Here is a 13,278-nt window from a genome sequence, read left to right as displayed (position 1 = left end):
TATTAAAAAAACCAAAAAAACAAAACCAGAACAAAGACATCAATAGCTCTGTTTCTTTTCTTACTAAGTTGGGCTTGCATGTTGGTTACATTGAATAACTGTAGTTTATTCAAAGAAGTCCAGGCCATTTCATGTTTTACTGCAAGATATCTGATTATTCCAGCAACTTGAGAAAAAGATACTGTAAATAAAGCTTATTTCCATTCTTTCATTATGGAAAGTAGATAATAAAACATTACTGAGGAGCTGTCCTATCTCCTTTTCTAATCCACTTCATTTTTCTTGGAACTGCTTTCTCTGGCCCTCACTGCTCTATGAATATAAAGGGGAATAAAAATGATGATTTTTTTTCTCTCCCCCCAAATAAATGCCACTAATAAGATGACTGTTCCCTTGTGCCTGAGAATGCAACTTCTTTCCTGCAGGAGCTGTTGGGAATAGAAATTTTTTGTATTCTCCTTAAGCAGTAAGACAGTTTATCTGCTGGAAGGACATGGCTTCCTTCCTCGCTTCAAGCCTGGCTAGTTATTATTGCTAGTGGGTGGTAAAACTAAGACTGTTTCTCTATAATTCACCCCACTCCTCAAACACCTATACTCTGGACCATTGTAAAAGTCAGAAAAGAGAGTAGTGTTTTTCATGAAAAGAAATACACCCATTGACTACACAGCAAAACCTGTAATAATCCATTGCATATTGTCAACACATTCTGTTACCACGATCTTTTCCTGTCCTGATTAACAGACAAAACATTCCTAGCTCTGAAAGTGTGATCTAGAAAAGTGAGTGGCTAAAGAAAAAGTAGCATTATAAAAATTGAAAAGAAATTTAGTTCTATGTATTTTTTTTTGTTTCTGTGTGTCACCCTATTTTGCTCCTCAATGCACTGATTATACTGCAGCTTAAGAAAGTACCTTCTTAATACTTTATGCTAATTTCATACTGACTTTAGCCCCATCAGCCTTTAACCTGTGTAGACTTAACCAGGACACATTTTAATTACATCCTCTCTGAGGAAATCACATTTATTTTTCAGTTATACAGATGGAGATTTTCATAACCAGAAGAAATTCCTCAGGCACGTTTCCTCAAAATCTCCCTTTACTAACCTAAAAAAACCTCAAACCCAAACCAAACCAGCAGCCCTCTGTGCTTCCTCCCTAAGTTCTCCTCATCCTTCCCAGCCTGATGCCACAGCGTTCCACAAGTCCTCTCCACCTCACTTGCCACAGTTGGCTTAGTTCCCTGGGGCTGAATCCAAGACTGTGTGACTGTGCAAGCTCACAAACAGCTTAAGGAAGCAGTCCTGCACTATGAACCCTTTCTTAATTTGTGAATAATTATTATCTTAATCAATATCTTGGTAATTAAAATCCTGCCTGATCAATTTTCTGGCCTTCCTACAGGCCTCTCTAATTTAAAAAAACATTTCCCAGTCCCCTAACTCTACATTGATGTCAGCTGTTCCAAGAATCACCAAGCTCCCTCCTCTGCTTTCAAATTCTACAGAGACTGCCCTTGGCCATGTCAGCTGATTTATTTTCTAAGATTTCTCATTACAAATTTAATAATATCATCCACCACTATTGTTGAGGCCCTCCTTGATTCTGCTTACTCTTCACTAAATACATTAATAAGTCTCCATTAATTTTCTTTACCAGTTTTTACCCTGTGAAGTGATTCTACCTACAGTCAATAGACTTAAGCTCAAACCCTATGTCTCACAAAGTGCAACAACCATTTTAAGAATGCAAGATAGGAAAATAGTCCGAGGACATATTCACACCTTAATACAGTGCCACAATCACAGTGATGAATACAGAGTCACAGATATTTTAATTCAAAAGTCTCTACATCTAATAATCAAGAACCATGAAATGTGTCTAAAAATTAATGTAGAGGAGTACACAGAAAACGACTTCAAGTTTTCAGATGGAGAACATGGACAACCCATATTTTTCCTTTATTCAAATAAGTAAACATTTTTGTCTCTTGAAGTGAATAGGAACTTTGACCCTTTTTTTCCCTACTCTTCCATTCATTCCTCCCTAAAGAGAACAGGATGAGGTCACCACAAGCCCTCACCACTCCACCCATCTCTTAAAAGGATTCCAGCTCTCTAACAATCCAACCATTTGAACCAAGTGCTGACATAGGTGTCAAAATTAATTTTATCTTGTTACAGCAACTGTAAAAACAGAAAAATTCCAAGTATTTTTAGATTTCTGTTTTCCTAAGGTAGATAGGTTTGTTGGTTTTTTATTTCTGTTTGTTTGGGAGGTGGGAGGTGTGTGTGTGTATGTGTTTGGTTATTTTTTTGGGTTTGGGTTTTTAATCTGTGAGCTATACAGGGCAAGAAATATTCCACTATATGTGTTTGTCCAGGGCTCCATGCAATGGGTTTCTTTACTTGCCAAAAAATAAAATATTAAGAAGCAAATCATAATTCCAGGCTTCTGAATTTATTACAGCTACCAGCAACTGATCCTATACAACATCAGCAAACAAAAATTTATATTTCCCTTTTACTCATTTTTCTAAGCAAAGGGTCTGAACATTTAAATATCTCTGATTATTTTTTGTTTTTTTGTTTTAAGTATATTATTGATATCAGTATGCAATGCTGCAGAATAACTTTTCCTACTTCTCCAGACTGTCGTGTCAACAGACTCAGCCACAGAGTGAAAGATACATTTTCAGGATGCCCTTGTTCAGAACTTCACATTCTGGTGACAAGCTGCTGATCCTGTTCTGATTAAAGTCAAATGACAAAATTCTCTCTGAATCCAATGATCCAGGACCAACACATAACCATTCTCCCAAAATATCAGACAGTATTTCTCCCTTCCCCACAGTGTTCTTGCACTTGGGAAGTTAGAGTTTCTGCTGGTAAAAAATTAACCAGCACAGCAGTATAGAAGTATGGACAGTTGTGGACCAATTCACACTATCTGAAGATTGGGCCTGAAGGCAGTGTCATCTCTCCTAAAATAATAATTTAAAAAAATTTAAAAAGAGGCAGAAAGAAAGGTCAACAATAAAAATAATAGATCATTCACTCATCAGTTAAATGACCACATTCCTAATCATATTTTCCCATGAAAATGGTTCAATGCTCCCCTGAACACTACAGGGGAAAAGCTAGCAGCTGCAGTACCTGCTGTTGAGATTTTTCAAAGGTCCCTCAGAGAATAAGGTGCTGACATGGAGCTGCAAGAGGATTTCTGCCAATTCATTCAGTAGGCCAACCATTTTCACCACTATTTTTATGTTAGCTAGGTCTGCATTAAGAAATATGAAATGACCACAGGGCCTATATCTGTTTCCCTGAATAACTAGCAAAGCACAATTATCATAAATTTGTGATTAAAACCACAGACCACTGCATTATTTACACCAATAGATGTTAAGGGTTCCTTATGAAATGGCACAGTTGAGAAGTCATTGCCCCAGAAACACATAGTTTTAAAGACACCTGTGCTGAGCACTGCGTGAGCAGACTAACACACAAAACATCACATTTTCCAAACAGTACATGAAAGACATGTTTCACTCATTAATCTGCTTCATATGATTTCCATTTCCCCTGCTTGTATTCAAGAACAAGATCATGACGCAGAGCTTATTCCCCTTATGAATATTTCTCACTGGCACTTGTATCCCTTTCTGTCATCTACCTATATCAGCTCTTGTGGCACTCTTCAACTTCTAAGCTCACACAGCACCTCAGACACTCCTTGCTTGAGCCTGAATACATCCCACAAATGAAGCTCTTAGCTGATTCTCCTGCTCACTGGACCTACTAAGCTTTCAGCTCCCACTGAATCCAAGAAAATCATAGAATGATTGGAATCTTTATGGTCTTTTTCAGCTCAAACCCTGCTATGGTTCTATGATGTCATGGGCAGGGACACCTTCTACTAAACCAGCTTACTCAAAGCCCCATCCCATCTGGTTTTAAACACTTCCAAGAATGGAGCATCCAAAACTTCTCTAAACAACCTCTTCCAGTGTCTCACTGTCCCCACATTAAAGAACTTCTTCTTAATATCTAATCTAAACCTACTTTCTTTCAGTTTCCCCTTGTCATATTACCACAAACCATTGTAAAGAGTCCCTCTCCAGCCTTCTTCATGGGCCTTTCTCTGGACTCACTCCAACAGGTCCACTTCCTTCTTATGTTGGGGGCCCCAGAATTGGATGTGGTACCCCAGTCAGAGTTTCACAAGAGTAGAGAAGAGGGACAGAATTGTCTCCCTTGACCTGCTGGCCACGCTGTTTTGATGTAGCTCAGGATCTGGTTGGTTTTATGGGATGCAAGTGCCCATTGTTCTGTCATGTCAAGCTTTTCCTCCAACAACCCCAAGTACTTCTCCTAAGGGCTCTTATCAATACATTCACAAGAATTTGCACTTAAATTTGTTGAGCCTCATTAGGTTTGCACAGACAATTCTCAAGGCTGTCCAGGTCCCCCAGGATGGTATCCCTTCCCTCCAGAGTGTCAACTGCACCACAGGGCTTGGTGCCATTTGCAATCTTGCTGAGGGCTCACTTGATCTCACTGTCCATGTTGTTGACAAAGTTGTTAAACAGCACCAGTCCCAATAAGGTACTCTGAGGAACACCAGTCATCCCTGTCTTCACTTCAACATTGAGCCATTGACTGCAACTCACTGAGCATAAACATCCAGCTAATTCATTATTCACTGAGTGGCTGTACATCAAATCCATGTCTCTTCAGTTTAGGATGTCATACGGCACAGTGTCAAATGGTTTTCATCCCTGTGATGCTGGCTGCTGTGACATAGCCCTGCAAGCATGTGCACATAGTTAATTCCTCTTATTTATTCCTCATGATAGATGCATTTGCATAGAGGTGGGCCTCCAAGGAAGCTGGAGTGGCTGGAATTCCTTCGTGCTGCTCTTTGGGTGCTTTCCTGCTGACCTGCAATCCTCTCCAGACTCAGGGCAGCTCTTTCTGGCCCTGGAAATAAACTGGCAGAAATGGGATAGATTGAGGATTCCCCCCCCATTGGCAACTGAAGTTTAAAAGCTGAACAAGGCTTCTTCTGAGGTTTCAGTTCCCAAAAGCAGAGCACTGCGCACCTGTCACACTGATAAGCAGTGATATTTAGAGGTACCTGTATATAGAAATTTCTATATATACAAATTTACAACCTCACCTTGTGAACCTGTTGGGTCATTCATTGCTAGTTCTGCAAGGGGCTGAAGCGTTCAGTCAATGGAGCTCCAATAAGCTAGCTCGGCATTCAGTCATGGAAGTTATGGAATAACAGCCAGAAAACTCCTATATGCAGATGAAAACAAAAACAGACACCTTCAAGCTCCAGAAACAGGCTTAAATTACTAGATCTTGTCCTACAGATCATTATGTTTAAGTGAGACCTTTGCTTTAAAAAGACCTCGTAAATACCTTTTGAGTCTGTTGTGTCCACCCTTTACCCACCTCTCCTCAGTTCCCAGAATAATAGCTATGCTGGATTTGCTGCAGAGCTGGCCTCCTCTCCTGTTGCCCAAGGACCCTGTTCCCACACACCTGGTAGGACTCGTGGCAGCACTGAGTGCTGAGGTCAGCTAGTGGGGCACAGATTTTGTCTAGCCACTTTGGCCAGCCATAGAGGGACTTCTGTCCATTTGGCCTCTATTAGCATTTTGTGAAGTACAAGTGCCAAGTAGCACCTGCAGCACCCTGGTTCCTGCCTTTAGCTGTAAAAGGTTAACAGCAGACTAAGAGAAGTAACTGATCCTCTGCAAACTTCACTCTTTTGAATTCAGCATTGCAGCCTCATCTCCATAGTTCACTGTGGGGTTAAGGCAGCACTTAAAAGCAAGTCACACATTTTCAATGTGAAGTGTAAAAAAGGAACAACTACTTTTGACACAGTGAAAAGTGGCCTGGAACATTCACACTAATACAAGGGGACAGAAACAAAGGGTGGAAAGCCATCTCAGAGCATCCTTCTGTCTAGACTCACACACAAGGATGAGATCAAGATAGTAAGTTTCTGTATCACATATTTATTGCTTCATGAACTTCTAATCCCCCAACATCAAAAACCCTTCTAATAAATAGTTTCTATCACAGTAGAATTTTCTATGTCTACATAGTGCTGCTCAAGATGTGGTCTCCTACTTTACAAATTAAATTTTTAATTTCACTGACAGTAGACCCCAAACAAAACCCCAAACAAACACATAAACCAACAAAAAAACCCCCGACAACCAACCATGTAGCATCTGTGCATCATGTTAAGCTATCATCATGTTTCTTCTCTTTGGCTACTTCTAGTATGGAGGGGTGAGAGGCACATTTGCTTGGACAAGTTCCTCAAGTGCAATATTGCTTGGGTCAGCTCATTTCTCTCATGACTAGAGGTGGCTGGTGCCATCAGCATTACATTATTAACAGGAGTATTGTTTTGGCATTAAAGGCAAAAAGGGTTTTATGAGAATGTCATATTTCACAAGAGAAAGAACGACCAAGCTTTTAAAGCCCATCAAAAACCACTTGTTTGTCTGATCTCTTTCTTTTTAAGCTGACAGTAAGTATTTGCAGACAGGTTCAGAGAGATTATATTTATACCTCAATTTTAAAAATATATTAAAACCAGGACAAAATATCAGAGGAATTCAAGGCAGAGAAGCACCTTGCAACTATTTATTTTGGAGGCACTGGATCTGCTGACATGGCATTTCAAAATAAAAAAGTCTTTTGCTTCTGAAAAATCATTCTTGGATTCCCAATGTTTCCATTTAAAGGCAAAAGATACTTCTACAAAAAAATAAGTAAACACTTATCAGTACAAAACAAGCCCCTCCCTACAAGGTTTTGGTTTTCATTCCAATGTTCTGTTAGGAGACTTGCCTCCAAAGTGATCACTGGGGGCATAAAACTCCATACACCAGTTTGCAAATTGTGTCTAAAGATAAAGTAGACCATATATGTAATTTGCATATCCTCAGTAAAGAAGGATTTTTATTTTGCTAAGCTAGAAATAGAATTTGACAACAGGGGAAATAAGAGTTCTACTACATCAATCATGGGCTTTTCAATTTTTGGAAGGATCACGATTCTGCCACATTTCATGACTTTCTGAAAGGTGCCAAGTGCCCATTTTCTCACTTGCTCAGAGAAAAGGCTTGGAAGCCGAGGTGCACTCAGTTCTACACTAGAAATGAATCATGTCTTTAGGTCTTTGAAAGGAACAACTTCTCCACTCTCTGCAAGTGTTTTCAGGATCAAGACATCTCTTGATCACTGAGCAAACGTGAGTTCTCCATCCCTACTCCAGCACAAATCCAGGGAACAAGTTCCTGCTCTTCACCATTAAACTTGTTCTGTTTGTGGAGGAATGCCTATTAACAGTAGATGAAAGAAATGATGACAAAAACACTGCCTGTCACACCAATGTTGTCTCACTATTTGCTTGGATTCAGACAGCTTTGTCATCAGCTCTGGTATGGAAAGGGTGACTTCCATCATGGCAGAAGACGTGTTTTGATCCCAAGTTTGTACAGCAACTCACACAACAGTCATGGTCTGCAGATGGAACTTCTAACCACATCATACAATAAATGCATGGGCTTGATTTAAATTTTTTCCACATTTATCACCCAGATCTCTGGTCGGCTTGCAACAAAGGAAGAAGTTCGTCTCTACAGGAATTTAATTTTACCACAAACATTTTGGCAGTTTGAAAAACGAAAGACAGGTGGTCAGAAGAGGTGATGGTATTTTGAAAAGAGATATGAACAAGAGATTAAAATAAAAAGCATTTGTTCTACAAGACGTTTCTAGTCAGCACTGTGTCTGGCTAGGATGGACTTAACCTTCCCCACAGCAACCTGCATGGGGGTTTTGATTTGTGGCCAACCAATGCTGATAATATACCAGTGCTTTAGTTGTTACTCAAATGTGATTGCACAGCAGTAAGATCTTCCCTGTTTCCCACTCTGCCCTCCTCAGCAATTAGGTTGGGGTGGGAAAAGGTTTTGATGGGATACGGCCAGGACATTTGAACCAGTTTGTCCAATGGGATATTCCATACCACACAGGGCAATACTCAGCTGTGTTCCCAAGCTGACTTTGCTTGGAGACCATGTCGGTAGTGATCTGCTCGTGGAGAGTGACCACTTCTTCTCACCACCAGCGGATCATTTCTTTACTCGTATTTACAAACACACTTCTCAAACTGGTTTGGTCTCTACCCATGAGGGTTTTCCTTCTGCCTTTCCAGTACTTTGCTCCCTGGCACTGCAGGGGAGCTGTGGGAACAAGACACTGCTTGGGGACATAAACTATCAGCTGGTGCCAACCCGCAGAAGTCGTTTTTGGGCACACTACACAGGGCTCAAGTTAATGATACACTTTATGAGAATGTGCTAGACCAAATTCACAGGTGTTACAACTGTTCAGCTGTTGCTTGGCAAGTTACCATTTGCTGTTGCTAGTCACAGTGCTGACATTCTTGTTCCCATCACCAGTTCTCTCATTCCCTTACCTGCTCCCTTTATTGCTGTGCACCAAGCTTGAGGACTCCATTTCAAGACTCAAGATCTGCTTTTGGCTTTTCCAGTGCAACCAGTGCTACATGGGGTAAGTGGTTAGCACTGATCCCATGATGATGGACTTGACTGGGGAAACCCAACCAGCCAGAATTCCAAGAAGAAGTCATTTGAAGACCAAGCAGAAAGGTATTTCAGATACTGCCCGTGGAGATGACTCATACCAAAAAGGTGCCACTGTAAAATAAATTGCCAGAAAATTGGAACCAATATGCTCTGTTTACTGATGTGTTCCATCATATTTTGGAAAAGCAAGAGAAGTGGAAAGCTGGTCATTGTATTCCCATGTAACAAGTCTCAAAAACTGTGGAAGAAAAAGGCAGATCAAGCCATTTTGCAGTTGGCTCCAGACACTGCTGAATGAAATAAGTGGCCCACAGTCTCTGTCTATACTGACTCTTGGCTGGTGGCAGGTGGTTGGGGTACTACGGCAGCACAGACAAATCTGTTTGGGCTGCTGCAGCGTGGCAAGACATTGCTGCCAGAGTAGAGGACCTTCCTGTAAAGGTACATCAGGGAGAGTCCCACATAACAAAAGCCATGCCAATGAAGAATGTCAAAACCACAAGCAGGTAAACCAGGCTGCCAGAAAAGGAGATGACATTTCCACTATCTGAAAAATAAATGGCAAGCAGTCAAACTTATGGGAAGTTGCTTTGAGAGTGGACACATACAAGTGTCAAGGATAATAGACATCCTTAGAAAGGATATTCTCCAGACATGGCTAGATACACACCAGTTGTCTAGAGAAAGCATAACAAAAAGCATCAAAAATTTTGCAGCATGGAAGCAATGAGTTAGAAAAACACTTCTTACAGAGACTGCCTGAACCATTCCCCTCAAAGAGAATGAAAAAAAAAGAGAAATTGCATCTTAGCCTTATACAGAAATGCTCTGAGGACTATGTCTTTTGGGGTCCAAGGCTGTATCTACACTGAAGCATTAGGATGAAGAACCAGTCCAGGGACAATTACTTCCTGGGACCACACTGATTTTCTCTCAGCCTTGTCTCTAACAGAACTTCCCAGTTTACCTAGAGGAGACCTTGAGGTAAGCACACTTGAGCTCTCCTCCTCAAGAACACTTCAGAAAACTCTATGCTGAGCAAACACTTGCACATGATCAATATGAATGTTAGATGAATTGGGACTTGAGAATTCAGACTCTCCCAGTACAGTCAATGTCAGGAGCACATAACTGACAGGATGAGTTCTGTGTTTAATACTGAAGCTCCCAGTTTAAGGTCAAGCCTGAAAACCCAAGAAAATCACTTTGTACAATGAGATAGCAAAATTTAAGTCAGATATCATTTAATAGCAATGTTTTATATTTGTACACACATAGTGTTAATCAGTTATCTTTTTAGCACACTACTCAGACAATGCAGTTTTTGATTACTTTTTTGTAATTTGTGGTTCTCCTTTCATTATGCAAGGCTGTGTTTGTTTTTCTTTTTACACACCCTATGATTAACAGAATTAAAAAAAAATAAATGGGCACATTCTCTTCACATGCCCAAACAAAGTTCTTGTCAGGCAAAAATAATTCCTTAAAGAAAGAGCTAACGGAGTAAGCACTCCATCAAAGTGCTCTATCAACTGTTCTTCAGAGTAAACAATGATGAATAAAGTTTTATAGATCACCATACCTCAAACTAAAATCATGCACTAGAAGTAACTCCTGACAGTACTGAAGAGATGCTGCTGTGGACAAAAAGCAGCTTCCTTCAGAAAGTTCTGCAGGAACTGGATGGAGGAAATACTCTGAATTCCTGAATTAGAAGGATCATACTGGCAGCTGGCTTTTAGGCGCCTGGACTTAATACATAAATTAGTTTGAAAGTGGTCTAATTGCAAATGGCCCCAAAAGAAAAATTTTAAAATTAAGTTACTGACAAAACCCTACAACTTATTTTCCCAAATTTATCTGCTAACTGCCTTTCAAAGAGGTCATTTCTGTCTTCTGATTTGTGCATTGCAATACTCTACTATTTAATTTTGTAAAAAAAAATACCCATTAGTGCTACAGAGGCAATCAAGCTAAGACAGTGTAAATAGTCACACATATTATAGAGCTCCATTTCAGTTAGTCACATACAGCTGTAGATAGTCCTGGATTTGGTATATTTGAATAAACTGCTAATCTACAGAACCATTACTGCTGGTGGTAACAGAGGAAAAATAATCCACTAGTCTGAACCTTAGATGCCAGGATATAGTTACAAGGTTAATCAATATTTTAAATTGTATGTACATATCGATTTTGCTTGAGTAGTACATACAGTCAATATAGAAATTATTGTGATAACACACAAACGCTCAAAATGAGGCTTTTTGCAGCTACTTCTCATATTGAAATGGTGTATATAAATTATTCAGTGCAACACCAGAAGTTTAACCAAAAAATAAACAAAAGCAACCCTTTCCTTTTCTTCCTCCCCCTACTTCTTCCTCGCTCTTTCTCTACAGTTCTCAAAATATAACAGTTTCTGCCACCTCTGCAAATTCCGGTAAGTAGCACCAATACACAGGGAAACAGGCAAGATACACTGCAGATATAGATTTGGTTAAACAAGTAACAAACATTGTTCATTTCAGCTTCATTAAAAAAAAACCCAAAAAAATTAAAATCCTACAAAGCATTTCACCTGACCTTGCAAATGGAAATGAACAGAAATTAAAGAGACTTTTTTCCTTTGTAATAGTTTTTGAGTTTCTTCCAGCATGCAGACTCCAAATGCAAATAAATGTATGTCACAAAAATATTACTTTTTTTTTAACCTCAGTTTATTTCTTTACATAGAAATACAGCTTTTATGTTTCAAGCTCTGAGATAGTATGATTACTCTTACTGATACATAGAAAATGACACTCCCTTTACTGGAGATGTGCAAGGCAACTTGCCCCCTTGTAAGAAATACCTCTGTGGATACTGGGGTTGAAGTACACAACCTACATACTCTTCTATTTCTATGATTTGTCTTTAGCAAAGACATCCAAAATTGATCACATCTAGTTCAGTCACACCACAGATTTGAAATGTTCTCATTTTTGTGTTACCAGTCTGATTTGGCTTACCAAAAAAAATAAATCGGTGATTCTTAGTCTGAGATTTTGTTTCTGTAAAGAAACTTTGGGCAGTACAAAGCTGTAACACATGCTGTTCATCTACCATTTAGAGAAGCCCTATCTTTGTAACTCAGTTCAACAATTGAGAGAAGGCAAAGTGAATACATGAAAATGGAAGCCAAATAAAATAGTTAAATTGTCAAACTAGACCTTGGAGAACTGGGTTTAAGCCTCTGCTTTACTACAAACTTCTCTGTGGTAAACCAATCACTTAGCCTTATGAAAGAGTGAGTCCAGAGATATACTTAAAACCTTAAGCTGGTGTCCTGAATGGTCCTTTTCTTCCTCTTCTCTGGTCCCCTCACACAGTGGCTCAACCAGGAGCAGAGAAGTGAGGAATTCACTTCTTACTCATAAAAATGCTTCAGTGTATTATATTAGCCATAACAGAGAGAAATTGCAACCCAGACCTAATCAATTAGCTGGTGTCACACTCTTTTTCCCACCCTTTCCACAAGTATGAGGCATTTTCCAAAGGAGAAATAGATATCTCCCCAAAGTCAAACAATTTTGATTTTTGTAGCTAAGCCAGTCTCCTGGGAAATGAGACTTTGAATCCTCTTCAGCAAATACTAAATTAAAAAAAAAAGAAGAGAATTCTTCACCATCACCAATTCCTCCCCCTTTTTTTGTCCTCTTCCAGCAAAAATGTGAGAAGCAACACCCACACTCAACTGAGAAAGGACAGAGGACAAGCAGCAGAGGAGAATCTCCAGACAGCAAGCATCCCAACTATGAGAGCCTGTCAAAGATTTCTGGGCACAGCACTTGCCCATGTGCTTCTTGTTGCTACCTGTGACCAGGTCACTTCTGCATACACTCAGTGGGTTTTTGACCCCATTAGAAGGGCTTTGCTTATCCTGTGCCTTATACAATAGGTTACATATACCTAAAAGAACTGTGGTGCTGAAGGCACTCAACATGCAAAAGCAAGGCAGTGTGTCACATTGCTTCAAAGCATCTAAGTATTCTGCTGGTTCCAATGTGTCTGATTAGAGCTCTAATATCTACTGACCTTCTCCTGTATCCACAGCCAGTGCCACATTTGTTATGTGCTGCTGTAGACGTGTCACAGCATTGCCATGCACAGAAACGTTAAAGACTACAAAGTATTTAGCCACTGCAGATATGCAGGGCATAAATTCTTCATCAGCAGTGAGAACAGAAAACAGGGGAAACCCTACACCTCCAAGATTTTATCTAACACAAAGCTTATTTGTGCAGACAGTCTGACTGGTGCACTTTGAGCAATACTTTAGAGACGATTGTTCAGGAAACAACACATAGTCTAAGCAAAATCAGTACCAGAAACTAACTTGGTTTGTAGCACAACCTGGTTTTATGCATGGCTGAATTATTTGGAGTTTCACTCCTCTTCTTTCTCTCATCAAGAAAACACAGACAACAACAATATTTGGCCTGCACTCCTGGGCTGCATCTGAACTGTGCTTGAGGTTACTCAAAGGGTAGCTTCAAAAGCATCTGCATGAATCATGAGGGAACAGGTCACCTGGGCCACAGCTCTCCCCTTGTCATATACATTATGAAAGCCTTATGAAGCCAG

Source organism: Molothrus ater, chromosome 1 (assembly GCF_012460135.2).
Source record: "Molothrus ater isolate BHLD 08-10-18 breed brown headed cowbird chromosome 1, BPBGC_Mater_1.1, whole genome shotgun sequence".
Lineage (NCBI taxonomy): Eukaryota > Metazoa > Chordata > Aves > Passeriformes > Icteridae > Molothrus > Molothrus ater.
Note: the sequence above shows the minus strand (reverse complement) of the source record.